The sequence below is a fragment of the Macrotis lagotis genome, chromosome X (genome assembly GCF_037893015.1).
Source record: "Macrotis lagotis isolate mMagLag1 chromosome X, bilby.v1.9.chrom.fasta, whole genome shotgun sequence".
NCBI classification, from domain to species: domain Eukaryota; kingdom Metazoa; phylum Chordata; class Mammalia; order Peramelemorphia; family Peramelidae; genus Macrotis; species Macrotis lagotis.
The window spans coordinates 391,224,398-391,237,455 of NC_133666.1; the positions used below are offsets into that span (position 1 = coordinate 391,224,398).

Genomic DNA, 13,058 nt, shown 5'->3' on the forward strand with positions numbered 1-13,058 from the left:
TATACATATAAAATTTCTATGTGTACCTAATATTCAAAGAATCACACCATAAATAATGCAGCTTGAGAGATGCAGATATGATTTAGTATAGCTATAGATATATAGATAGATATTGATGCATATATAGATAGAGAGATAAAGAGAGATTAGTTATATGTGTGTGTGATTATTTTGTGTTTGTTTGATCATTCTTCCAACTTCACTTCTGTCCTTTCAACATTGTATCTAGTCCAGTATAGATTTGTATAGTTTTTGCTAATTCTGTATTTGATTTTCATTCACAAACCAAAGACCCATGAATACTCTTTGCCTCAGACCACCTCTCCTAGGCTTAGGACTCCTCATCAGTTTTTACTCATATGTGACCCAGTACTGGGTAGTGAACAACAGAAATGCCAGATGGCATCTGTTCCTATTCCCTGAACAAAGATATGTCCTTCAATGTGGGGCTATGACCTCTTCTTTCTTTGGTACATAGCTACTCCAGTCTTCAGCCCTTGACCAGACTCTTCTATCTACTTTCTTGTGCCAGCCTAGGTGAAAAAAAATGAATCACTATGATTTTATTTCCTTGGATTTACCATTCAGAATTTGATTTGGTATATTTTGTAATCTTTATAGGCAAGTTGTGGGAGTCTGCAAGCCCATCATTAGAATTGGTTTCAAAACCTCTTCAAGATTGAAACAGGCAAGTTTATGAAACCTGGAAAGGTGGTATTGATCATGTCCTGTTGGTCATGATATTTTCCATGTGCAAAGTCATCATTATGAAGAAGATGGATAGATGGATGATAGAAGCTATGACAGGACATATAACTATGTGTTGGAGACTAGTACTTCCCCTTAAACAAAGTGACTTCAGTAAAGGGAGACCAATGTTTACCATGAGTTCAAAAAATCAAATCCTTCAGAAAAATATAAAGTTATAATCATCTTATGTCCAATAGAAATTCCTGAAAATTCTATGAGACAAAACAGTAGTAACAAGGATATCCTCAGCACCCCTTCACTAAACATAATCATGAAATCACAGGTAAGTTTAGGAAGTATGAGATAGGCAAGAACAAATGGTTCTTCCAGAAACTATGGCTTTAAAACTCATTATGTAAAGGTGTTTGATTTTTTAAAAAATTATTGCTAAACAGGGGGGGCGGCTAGGTGGCATAATGGATAGAGCACTGATCCTGGAGTCAGGAGTACCTGAATTCAAATCCAACCTCAGACACTTAATAATTACCCATCTGTGTGGCCTTTGGCAAACCACTTAACACCATTGTCTTGCAAAAACCTAAAAAAATTGCTAAACAAATAGTGACTTACAAATTCTCCTGTTAGCAAACAATTATTTTAGCAGAATTTTTTGTAAAACTTACCGTGAGACCAATGAAATGTTCCTATAAGAATAGTTCATGACTATGTTTATTCAGAGAAAGTTCTCCCATAACAAGAAATCATCCAGAGTAGTTTGACTTCTTGACTATGTTAATCAAGAATATCTATCCACAACATAGGAGAAAATATATACTTACCTTAGTTCACTTTTCCAAGAAAACTTCCTCTGAAGGTCTTACAGGCAAATCACTTAGGAATCTTTGAGTAAATGCCTCATTAATAATCTTGCCACTTTCTTTGCTGGTTAGTTCATCAGGTTTATGCATGAACAAATCTGCTGCTCCTGCAAGTAAGTTCCCAAAAGCATTTAAAATGAAGCCTTTTAAAATTATATGATATCAAATTCAACTTGCACTTTGACAATTTACCAGATTCATCATCACATAGAAATGCATGACCAGTTTTCACTATTACTTAAAGACATTGAGAAAAATGAAAATAATCAGCATTTTCTGCTCACTTAGTAGAATTATTACTGACTTTCCCAAGGCAAATAAGAAAAGAATATGCACATTATTGGGACACAGTAATAGATTGAATTTTTACAATGCTTTGAGGTTTACATAGTGTGATATAAATATGTATATACATATATGTATATACATATATATATTATACATTATTTCTTTCACCAGCTTTGTGGATTGTTTCATTATTGTGGCAATTTTATGAATGAGGAAACAAATTAAGAGAGATTAAATTACTTACCCAAGGTCATGCTGCTGTTAATATGTACATAAGGCAGGATTTGAATTCAGATATTCTTGTCTTCAAATGCACCACTTTATCCACTATGCCACCTCGTTACTGGAACTTTCTTATTCAACATCATTCAATCCAAAATTTGGCAAATAATTATTGTTTGCCAGACAATACACTGTGTGCTGAAAATAAATAGACAAAACTGGAACATTCTTAAATTTTAAAGAGACCATACTCTACGGTGGGTGAAGGGTTGACTGCAACATTCATACATAGTTAATACTACAAGAATTAGCATGGCAAAAACTCTAGTAATGAAAAAAGTTTAGAAAAAAAATAATGTACATGTTGGTACTTCAGTTCACAATTGGACCAAATAACAAATGCTCAATTTTACATTTAAAAGTTGTCAAATGTAAAGAATGACAAATTGCCTTTGGGGGTGGGGTGGGAGGAGGGAAGTAAGATTAGGCAAAAATTGTACATCTCAAAATAAATAAAACATTTAATGAGAAAAAAAATAAAAGTTGTCAAGATTATTGTTCATGTTTCTGAAAGGAAGTACTTCTTTTTTAACCAATGTTTTAAATCAACTAATTGACTTTTCATATTTGAAAGTATAGACATTTTATTATATTTGAAATTAATGGTTTTTATTAAAAAGATAAACAATTTAGAAAGGCTGAAGATCACTATTAATGAAATGACCTGTCAGAATTCCAAAGTACTAATGATGACATATGCTACCCAACACCTGACAAAGGAATGAGAATTACATTTCTAAATATTGACAGTGAGAGAATTTGCTTCATGCAATTCTGCATATTGGCTACAAGGGTCTTATTTTCTTTTCATTTTCTTTTTCTTTTATAAAAGTGTGGTGGGATGGGGTAAATGAATGTTTATGAATGGGAAAAATAACACAAAGATATTGATATGCACATAGAGAGCAATTTCCTCTCCATATCCCATAACAAACTTCTTATATACTCTATAAGTATTTCCATTCCTTCCACATGAAATTAAAAATAAAATTCAGCTAATAAAACACTTCACATGCATTCATTCCTTATTTTCTAGGATGATCTTACTTCAAGTGCAATATGTCATCAAAAACTGGTAGGTAAGGTCCTAAATTGTGGGAGAGATACAGAGACAAAACCATATGTAGGGCTCTGATCCTGGAATATAACAATTAGCAGATAATATGTTAAACACACAAAATGATAATAATTCCAATTGATATATAATAAGAATTTATTAGAGAAGTGAACTAAATGCTTTGAAAACTGAGGTATTTTAATTCCTAATTGAACAATTTTAGATGTCAGAGAAAATTGATCTTATTTTAAAATATCATTAGGATTTCAACATAAGAAAGAATAAAAAGGACCTGTGAAAATTAAGTCACAGAGGAAAAAAAATGTGTTAAAACATCATTGGTTAGATCATAGAAGTTAGAGAGTTCTGATGTGTCAAATGATAGAAGGTCTTAAATCCTGGACTAACACAATGGAATTTTTCTTGGTAGGCAATAGATAACCATTGCAGGATTTGAGTGGAGGAGTGATATGACATCCATGGATAAAAATTAAGCTGGAAACAGTGTGAAGGATTAGAGAGTTGAGAGGGGTGAGATGGAAGACCAGTTCTCTTGACAATGATCCTTATGCCCTGCCAATGCATGTCTGAAAAGATCAAATAGACAGTAGTGGGCCTTTCCACATATGAGGTTTGTCTCTTGTTTAACATCTGTAGCCTTCTCCTCTTGATAGGATTACCTCTTATCCTGCTTTTGTGCTTCTAGCCTGTGTTCAGAAGGAGTAACTCTGTCCTAATAATGGACTTCTTTCTTTTGTTATGACCACTCTTTAGTTAAGATATACATGCTTAGATATCTCTCTAACATATTCCCATCCATCTTGAGTACAAAATGAGTTCCAAGAACCTATTTAGTCATAGTAATCATTTAATTGCTGGTAGATTAGTCACATTCCATGAAATCATGAGGTCCTGATACTTGCTATTAAGGAGGAAGAAATGACACAAATGCCACAGGTAAAGATGCCAGGCATGATATCAGCTTTGTCCAGGATTGCAGGTCATATCTATAAAGTATCATTATGTTAGAATCTTTAATATGACCTGTTTTTTATCAAAAATTTTGATCAAGAATTCTTTGTTACCTGCTTTATGCTAAGAACTATTCTAAAAGGTAGGAATAGACTGTGGCGGGGGAATATCTGCCTTTGAGAAACATTTATTCTTTTGTGAAAATTTATCAATCTCTCATCTATCTATATATTAAAAAAGTTAAAATAAGATAAATGTAGGAACAATTAAATTAATTAATTAAATTAATTAACAAATTAACAAAAAAATAGATTAATTAAAATTAGCTCTCATCTGATTAATATATTCATACATGAGGATAACACTAATAGTGAGAATCATTCTCTATATGTATAAATATGATGTTAAAAACAGTATGTATCTTGTCCCTGCACATTTCTGAATGCTGTCCTTTGGTCTTCAGCTGCAGGCACTGTTATTATCAGTTAATTTATGACTCTTCACCTCATGGTCTAAAATAAGTCACTGCTTCACTGACTTTAGCTCAACCAACTGGTCTGCCTGCTGCTATGATTTTCTAACAGTTCCCAGCTGTGCCTCAGCATTTCACCTGGAATTATTCAAGATTCTTTTTAACATTCTTGTCATTGCCTTAAATAATGCTCTCCCAATTTGCTGACCCAATATAATCACCTCTAGATGTTACTGCTATTTATCTTTTTAAAACTAGAGCACTATTATGTGATAGCAGTGGGGAATGGGGAGACATAGCTCCATTTTTGAAATGGATCTCCCAAAGTTACCCCAGAATAATAATACTCTGTGTAGTTCCATGTCCCTCATTCTTAGCTAATTTTTACATCAATCAATAAGTCAAATGGCATTTATTAACCACCAACTATGTGCTCTGTACTTATACTAGTTAGCCAGAGGTCACAATCAGTTATATTGAAAGACATAAAAAGGTGATAATTTTGTTTTTAAGGCAACAAAACAATTTTTCTATAGACACGAAGCACACTTCTGACTGCTAAAATTACACAATAGGGGGAAAAGTGGTCCCAAGTAGAGAATAAGTGTGCATAGAGTGAAAAATGTAGTGTTATGCATGAAGAGTCTAGAGGGATGTCATTCCTTTGACTCAAAAGAGCTTCTGATATCTTCTCCTGATGTCATCCTTTTACTTCCACTGGGAACCTTTAGTTTTGGATAGATTATGGTTAACTGATTATTGCTTTACATAATCTTTTGAGATTGTCTGAGTACTGACTGTAGAAAGGAACTGTTTGGAAACTGATTCCTTAGTTTCCCTTTGAGTCCAGTAAATCTGAGACTCTATCCTTTTGCCCTCCCTCTGCTCCACCTATCTTTTAATTTATGACTCTTTTGTAATATATATGAATTCATTGCAAATGTCTTGAAAAGTTTTCCCAGAACCTCGGATTGTTTTAACTATTTTAGCACACTAAAATTTGGACTGTGTGTGTGTGTGTGTGTGTGTGTGTGTGTGTGTGTGTGTTTTGTTGTTGTTGTTGTATAGGCATGTGTATAAATATCCAAGCACTGGGACCATAAAGTCAATATTAGACTTGCATATGACCTTTCATAAAACTACCTTAGTAATTGAGGAAAAATACAGTGGAAACTTTTCAATCATATGTACCTCCATTGGGGAAAAGGGGAAAAAAAGGATTGGTTCAACAGTTGCAAAAAATAGGGGAAAGGATTCCTTAAAAATATCTAGATGCCTGCAGTTGACTTAATCTCACCATTTCATATTAACTTTGGAATATTATTTCATTTATTTAACAAAAATATATAATTGTACAAAATTCTAAAGGATTTAAAAACATGCAAATATGACACTGAACTAGAGCTTTCCTCAAGCAAAATTGCAGGAAAGACAAGTCACAAAAAATTTTAAACTATCCCTCCACTAATGCATTTCTTTCTGGTATTTGTGCTTTGAAAGAGAAGTCAAATTTTTGTTTGACCCTTGATATCCCATATATAAATACTTAGATTTATTCCCATTCTCTGTCCCCACAAAGATTCCCATTATATTTTTTTAATTTTATGATATTTGGAATGGCAGTAGCAGACCTTAATGAAATACTAAGACTGAATTTGGTAAGAGCTGTTTTTTTCTGACTCCAGTTTGGGCAAAAAGGAACATGTATATTCCCATGGAAATAAAAGCCATAAATGTTCCACTGCCAGACAGTAAAACTGTTTGATTTTTCTTCATTCAATGGCATAAGACTGAACTAGATCAGATTTGTAATAGCTGCACAGTGGGTTCTTTCTCCCGCTCTCAAACCTCTCATGTACCTCAGCACTACACTATCTCCACCAGCCCACCCCCCCACCCACTTTGATTTGGCCAGGCCCATTTCTCCAGCATGGTCACAAATTAGAACTTGGATTGATTTATTTCACTCTGGGATTTTTCAGATAGGTCATACAGGTGTCTGGGCTTTGATTCCTCCTTTTATTTTAGGCTCTGGGATTAGTTCTTTTCTTCTGCTAACACTATTCGTTATCTCCCCTACTGTGTTTCACTTTCTATTGAAGCTCGGCTACTTAAAGCAAGATAAGACCTTTTTTCTTTACTGTTTTTCTCATCCCTCCAATATATCTATCTGTAATGTGAGCCCACCTGTGATTTACGCCACGAGAACTAAAACTTAACTGTCCATGAAATTTATTGCATATTGTTTGATTCATTTACACTGAGGCATGCAGACCATAAGCTAAATTGTAAATTTATCTCCACATTGTTTTCCAAGTGAATCATTGGTCATAGTTCATATGCAAATATAAAATTGCTCTAAAGACTATGAGCATTTTTTATTGCATCATAAAATCTGGAGTTTGAGATTTTCTGAAAACTACCCTTAGTAATAATCTTACTTTATTTTTTTCCATAAAGTATAATTTTTTCAATATTTCCAGTTCTCAATGTTTCCAGAAACTTGAGTAAGGTTCACATTTCAAACTAAATGCTATTCAAACTGAATCTGGCTGAAGAAATTAAAGCTAGCTATAGTCATATGGGAAGATTGCTCTAAATCACTATTGATTAGAAAATACAAATTAAAACAATCCTAAGCTTAAACAACTCACATCTATCATATTGGTTAATATGATAGAAAAAGAAAATGATAAATGTTGGAGGGGATGTGGAGAAGTGCATTGTTGGTAAAGTTGTGAATTGATTTTGGGGAGAAATTTGAACTATAGCCTAAAGGGCTATAAAATTGTGCGTATTATTTGGTTTAGCAATACTACTAATAGGTCAGTATCCCAAAGAGATCATAAAAATGGAAAAGAACAGACATGAAACATATTTATAGCAGCTCTTTTTGTGATGGTAAATAATGCAAAATTTAGGGTATGCTTATCATTTGGGAAATGGCTGAACAAGTTGTGGTATTTGAATATGATGGAATACTGTTGTTCTGTAAGAAATCATGAGCATTGAACTGATGCTGTGTGAGATGAGAAGAATCAGAAGAACATTGTACACCCTAACAGCAACATGGAGGTGATGATCAAACTTCATGTACTTGCTTATTTCATCAGGCAATTATCAAGGACAATTTTAGGGTATCTGTGAAGAATACCATCTGTATCCAGAGAAAGAACTATGGAGTTAAAATAAAAACCAAATAATATTTCCTTCAATTTTAAAAAAAATTGTCTTATGTACTACATAGTTTTGCTATTTCTAATATTTTATTTTTTCTTCAAGGATATGATTTTTTCTCAACATATTCAATTTTAATCAATATATAGTATGTAAACAAAGTAAAGATTATCAGACTGCTTTCTGTGAGGGATATGGGGAGGGAAGGGAAGCTGGAAAATTGTAAAATTCAAAACCTTACAAAAATGATTGGTAGAAACTACTGTTGCATATAATTAGAAAACAAATGAAATATTTATATGAAAAAAAGAAATCATGAGCATACAGATTTCAGAACTACCTGGAAAAACTTTATGAATTAAGACTGAGTGAAGTGAGAAGAACCAGGAGAATATTGTACACATTAAACAGCAACAATATTTAATAATCGACTATTATAGACAGTTCTCAGAAATTGAGTTATCAAAGACAATTCCAAAACACTTGTAATAGAAAATGCCATCCACATCCAGAAAGGGAGCAATGGAGTCTGAAAGATGAAAGCATACTATTTTCTCTGGTTTGTATTTGTTTTTGTTTTTTTCTAGTTTTTCCTCCTTCTGATTCTTCTTCACAATATGAAAAATATGGAAATATATTTAGAATGATTATACATGCATAAACTATAATGTATCACTTGCTGTCTTAGGAGGAAGAGAAAGGAAGGAGAGAGAGAAAACGTTGGAACTCAAAATCTTTCAAAAATGAATGCTAAAATCTACCTTTAGATGGAATTGGAAAAATACTACTAATAAGAAAAGAAAAGAAAGAAGAAAAACTTGAATCTAAAATAACAGAATAAAAAGAAAAAAGCAATTAATTGACTCTATAGTCAGAGGATCCAGATTCTAATTCCACTCATCACTTACTATTTGTGTGAACTGGAGCAACTCATTTAATATTTATGAACAATAGGATTTTTGGATATGTAAAATGAAGAACTTTGATTTTAATGACCTTTTGGATTCATTCTAGGTCTATATTTATGATTCTATGTTGAGTGTCATTAGTGGATATGAACCGAATGAACTCATCACCAGATAGTCAGCTTTGGGAGATTTTGACTCCTCAAATTAAGGTTGGTCCTTTATCAATAGATAATTTATTGTTGAATCCATCCTCAAAGATTATCCAACTTGGTAGGACATGCCATGCCTATGTTGTGATTGTAAATCCTCAGGTTCTTTTTGTTATCATAGGATATTGGAGGAGTACTTTATTAAAAATAGTTTTCCAGACTATAAACATTCCATTTTTGAACAAGAGAAGAGATATATCTTTAGACTGCTACTGCTGCTGCTGCTACTACTACTGCTAGTGCTACTACTACTCTACTACTACTACTGCTGCTGCTCCTGCTGCTGCTGCTGCTGCTACTACTACTGATAAAATAATAATAATAAAGAACATTTATGTAGTGCTTTCTAGCCATTATATTAACTTGTCTCAATATGTTGCTTAAGTAACTACTAATTGTAGAAGGAAAGTATCACAATTTAGGTTCTGGTCTTCCTACTAATATTTAATATTAACTATTTTGGCACCATTAGAAATTGTTCAATTTAGAGAAATTGTGTTACTTCACAGACTACAGATCCTAAGAAATGAGAAAAACTAAGAATCATGGAACATTAGAACTGGAATGGTACTTAAAAATTAGTCAGTCAGAGGGAAGAAAAGCGATATGTTCAAAATCACCTGGTTAATATGTAAGTAGAAAAAATGCATAAATAGATATACAAAATAATTTATATATACATATAATGTATTATTAGTAGTATATAAATGTATCTCAATTTTAGAAAAACAATTATCATTATGTAAAAGATAATTATACATATATATGTATATATATATACAATATATACATATATATATTTCTACCTCCAGAAATATTGGAACTTTCTATAGCCTCAATGTTACTATCAGGTATAGTGAAGATAGATCTGTGGGAAGTGTAATGGAATTGGACAAAGACTCTAAGTAGATGTAGAAGAACTGAATTGCATCAATGACTCTGCCATTTAAATCTGTGGCATTGAAGCAGACAGAACTCTCTAAGGTTTTTCTAAAAATAGAAAAATTATGGTGAAGAACATTCTTTATAAATACTAAGGTACCAAATAAAAATGAAATATTATCAAATCTTCTGTGATTATTGTCTCTATGAGTTAAAATGGGCATAGGTGACAAAATCAATTTTGTCTTGTTTATTGTTTATTTGATTCAATCATGATTATTTACTGACATGTAGGGTCACATTTAAGTGACTTCTGACTATTGTTTATAAGTCTTTTCATAGGCTCATAATTTGTTAGAAGTGAAATTATTACCTGAAACATTCTGGATTTAGGAGAGATCATAAGATTACAAAAAATGTCTTTTTTCAATACCATTATCATCTCCAGACAGTCAGTATACAAATATTTGCTTCATTTGATTGTGGCTACCAAATCTACTAAGTATCTGTTAAAAGGGACTTCTCAATTAGTTATCAGAAATAGATCCATCATAGCTGATTCTGAAAAATGCTCCTCTAATGCTTGGGTATCACTATTTTGGAAAAAGAATATGACAGAGAAAGTGAAAGACAGACAGACAGAAAGAGAGGGAGAAGGAGAGAGGGAGCAGGAGAGAGAGAGAGAGAGAGAGAGAGAGAGAGAGAGAGAGAGAGAGAGAGAGAGAGAATGGGTATTGTTTTTTAGTTTTGCTTTTGGTTTTTGCAACGCAGTGTGGATAAGTGGGGATAAGTGATTTGCCCAAGATCACACAGCTATGTAATTATTACATGTCTGAGGTCAAATTTGAACTCAGGTGCTCCTTTCTCTATCCACTGTGCCACCTAGCTGCCCCAGTCAATAGGTATTTCTTAAGTAATACTATGTAACAGATACTGAACTAAATGCTACATATACAGACAAAGATAAAAAAAAAGCCCAGACACTTAAGGAGCTTACAGTCTCATGAAAATGGGAGCACAATGTGCAAACAACTGTACAAAGAAGTAATATTACAAGATAAATTGCAGGTAATTGACACAGGGAATTGGAACCAAGGAGGATAAAGAAAAGCATTTTGCAGAAGTATTTTATCTGAAACAGGAAAAAATCAATGATGTTAGGAGTCAAAAGTGGGGAAGGATAGAATTCCAGGTATAGAGAACTACAAATGAAAATACCTGGAATTGGAAACATGTGGGGAATAGATAGTGTAAATTGTACAATGACTGGAATTATAGCTAGAGCCCAAGTTAAGGAGAATTTAAAATTCAAACCAAAGATTTCAGATTTGAATAGAGACAATAAGAAGTCACTAGATTTAATTGGGGGAGAGGTTGACATAGCTAGCTAGCTAGATAGGTAGATGGAGAGATAGATAGATAGATAGATAGATGGAGAGATAATGAGATAGAGATAGATGATAAAGACAAAGCATTTACTAAATTATGATGTAGATATAATGCTAATAAGCACTACTGATAAAACTAGCAAGTCAACACTGCTTTTCCAGTTTACATTTTAATTAATACAATCCATATAGAGAAGTCAGAAAGGTTAGACACATGTATCTTGTCACATCTGAACATATCTGAAAAAGATTTATAGAGACCTGAAAATGAACAAAATAAGGCCAAAACTGGTCTATGAAAGCTATGGGTGGTTCCCAGGATGGCTTCCATTATTTCCCTGGGGAAAGAAGTGGAAACCAAGTGAAAATGGCAAAGAAGAAGATGGCTAGGAAGATTTGGTTGCATCAGTATAGGTAAGACCAAAATCATTCAAGAAATCCAGGGTCACTCCTTACTTCTTTTCTGTTAAAACCAATGCAAAGGTAATATTCCTTCCTCTAGGATTTAGGAACTTAATTAAAATATTTCACCAGCAGTAAGACAAAAGGTGAAAGATTATTGTGAAGAACTAATTATTCCCTCTTGACTCCAATACTGCCAAGGTATGATTTTTCTCCCTAGACACTGCTCTTCACTCCATCTTGTTTGGGAGAGATTCCCCTAAATCTATATCTGTATAAGAACAAAAGGAAAATCTAAGACAACCCTCTCCAAGTAGATAACTTTCTCTTATTTTTCTCCTTTCAACCCCCTCTCCAACCACCTTTTATAGCTCCAAGCTCTTTTGCCCAGGGAAATCTTGGTCCATGTTTTCTGTTCTTTGAGAGGTTATAAAATTATGTATCAATAAAATTTCATCTTTTGATCTTGAGTACCCAACTTTTACTTGTGGCAATAAGACAAGGAATCTATATCTCTCTAGTAAATGTATGCTTTTCTGTATGTGTGTGTGTGTGTGTGTGTGTGTGTGTGTGTGTGTGTGTGTGTGTGTGTGTATATATGTATATATGAATAAATCTCCTACTCTTCTGTCCTGCAGGTCACTTTCTCCCCATACCTAGGTTACATTTAACATCCAAGAGCACGCAACAAATATCGTTACTGAAATGAATGACCATGTTATCCTAGAAATATGCATTTCATTTTTTAAAAGCCAAAACAGTAAACAAACTCTTATTTTCTACATTCAATTAAATATACAAAGGAACAAAGCCAACCACATATTTAATTCTAAATACTATATAATCAGGGGAAAAATGGTTTTCTCTTTGATGTTGCTCAGAAAAGAAAACCTAGTGCCCATCAGTCTTATCTTCTTAATTACTTTTGTCCTAGGTGAATAGTAACAGTTATTTACATTCCCAAACATGTAGTGATTGATCCAAAGTCAGACTGTGTGAAGACAGTCTGGAGCTAAAACTTGACTGAAGAGAATGATTGAAAATTTAATGTCTCTGATGGTTATAGACTTAGGCTTTTGTTGTTAACAAAACCATTCTTGTTTATTCTAATCAGTCAAGAGAGCCCTACCCCGATTTGGAACACAAGAAATATAAAATCCATTATAAAAAAGGTAAAGTCAATCAAAACAAATTTCCACATTGAACATAACCAATATTTTTCTGTCTCATTTTACATTTGAAGTCCTTCAACTTTCTATCAGAAAGTATGTACTGTTCACAGTTATATAGTAAGAGGAGGGTAGAAGAGGCAGAGACTCCCCTACATAATAAATATTTTTAAAAGCTTTATAAAAAGTAACAAAAGTTATAAAATAAAATGTCTGTAACTTGCTTACTGATCTGTTTTATTATATATATAATTTCTATATGATTCCACTCATTTTTCATAGAC

The 13,058-nt window shown here is 32.9% G+C and overlaps 1 long non-coding RNA gene across 1 annotated transcript in view; it reads right to left on the reverse strand.

Annotated features, from left to right (window-relative positions):
- Positions 1 to 213: 213 nt before the first annotated feature.
- The window catches only part of LOC141503245 (uncharacterized), a 35,567-nt gene continuing 22,722 nt past the window's right edge, over positions 214 to 13,058 (reverse strand). The window contains exons 2-4 of the long non-coding RNA XR_012472792.1: positions 2,101 to 2,276; positions 1,530 to 1,675; positions 214 to 533 (exon numbers count right to left, since the gene is read on the reverse strand). This is a non-coding gene — a long non-coding RNA (uncharacterized LOC141503245). The remainder of the gene's footprint in view (positions 534 to 1,529; positions 1,676 to 2,100; positions 2,277 to 13,058) is intronic.